This window comes from Chionomys nivalis, chromosome 7 (genome assembly GCF_950005125.1).
Source record: "Chionomys nivalis chromosome 7, mChiNiv1.1, whole genome shotgun sequence".
In the NCBI taxonomy this organism is placed as follows: Eukaryota; Metazoa; Chordata; class Mammalia; order Rodentia; family Cricetidae; genus Chionomys; species Chionomys nivalis.
The window spans coordinates 97,065,209-97,066,562 of record NC_080092.1 but is presented as its reverse complement, the minus strand read 5'-3'; the positions used below and the strand labels follow the sequence as shown (position 1 = coordinate 97,066,562).

Below are 1,354 nucleotides of genomic sequence, written 5' to 3'. Positions count from 1 at the left end.
CAAGTTGTGTAAATATAAGCTAATAACTTAAGGTGTGTAAGGCAAGTTGTAAAGATCTGAGGATGTGAAAGCTTAGGTTGTGACAAGAAAGTGATTTAGGGTATATAAAAGAATAAAAGACGGCTCACTGGAAGAAGGCGAGTCTCTTTCCGTTCCCAGCGCAGCCATGGCTCGTGGTCCCAAGAAACATCTGAAGCGTGTAGCAGCTCCAAAGCATTGGATGCTGGATAAACTAACCGGCGTGTTTGCGCCTCGTCCGTCCACTGGCCCTCACAAGCTGAGAGAATGTCTGCCTCTGATCATTTTCCTGAGGAACAGGCTTAAGTATGCCCTGACTGGCAATGAAGTGAAAAAGATCTGCATGCAGCACTTCATTAAGATTGATGGCAAAGTCAGGACCGATATAACCTACCCTGCTGGGTTTATGGATGTCACCAGCATTGACAAGACTGGAGAGAACTTCCGTCTTATCTATGACACCAAGGGTCGCTTTGCCGTTCATCGTATTACACCTGAGGAGGCCAAGTACAAGTTGTACAAAGTGAGAAAGATCTTTGTGGGCACAAAAGGAATCCCACATCTGGTGACCCATGATGCTCGCACTATTCGCTACCCTGATCCCTTCATCAAGGTGAATGACACCATTCAGATTGATTTGGATACGGGCAAAATAACCGACTTCATCAAGTTTGACACTGGTAACCTGTGTATGGTGACGGGGGTGCTAACTTGGGAAGAATTGGTGTGATCACCAACAGAGAGAGACATCCTGGCTCTTTTGATGTGGTCCATGTGAAAGATGCCAATGGCAACAGCTTTGCCACCCGGCTTTCCAACATTTTTATTATTGGCAAGGGCAACAAACCATGGATTTCTCTTCCCCGAGGAAAAGGAATCCGCCTCACAATTGCTGAAGAGAGAGACAAGAGGCTAGCGGCCAAACAGAGCAATGGGTGAAACGGTCTCTAAGAGACATGCTGGAGACGTATTTGTACTCTTGCCAACAAGCCTTTTTGGCAACGTGCTAGATTAAACAGCATGATGAAAACTAAAAAAAATAAAAAATAAAAAAAAATAAAAGACGGTTCCGATTTCTTTCCCTCCCTGTACTACTGTTGTTTGGGGGATTTAGAGAGTTCAGGGTTCTAACATTAATCTGTGGAGTTCCGATAAGCTGTTAACATAGCTCTGGTAAAGCACCCATACCGTCATAGTCGTGAGCTAAGATCTTGAATTCCCTTTGCTTGTCTTCTAAGTATAGACTTAAAAGTGCTTCTCACTGTGCTAAAAACGTCTGTCTAACCTATATACACCCAGTCTTCTATATACACCCTCTGCAGAGGAAAGAGGCCCA

General features: G+C 44.5%; 1 pseudogene; it reads left to right on the top strand.

Moving 5' to 3' along the window:
- The first annotated feature begins 135 nt into the window (after positions 1-135).
- Positions 136-994, top strand: LOC130877846 (40S ribosomal protein S4, X isoform-like; annotated as a pseudogene).
- The last annotated feature ends 360 nt before the right edge of the window (positions 995-1,354 follow it).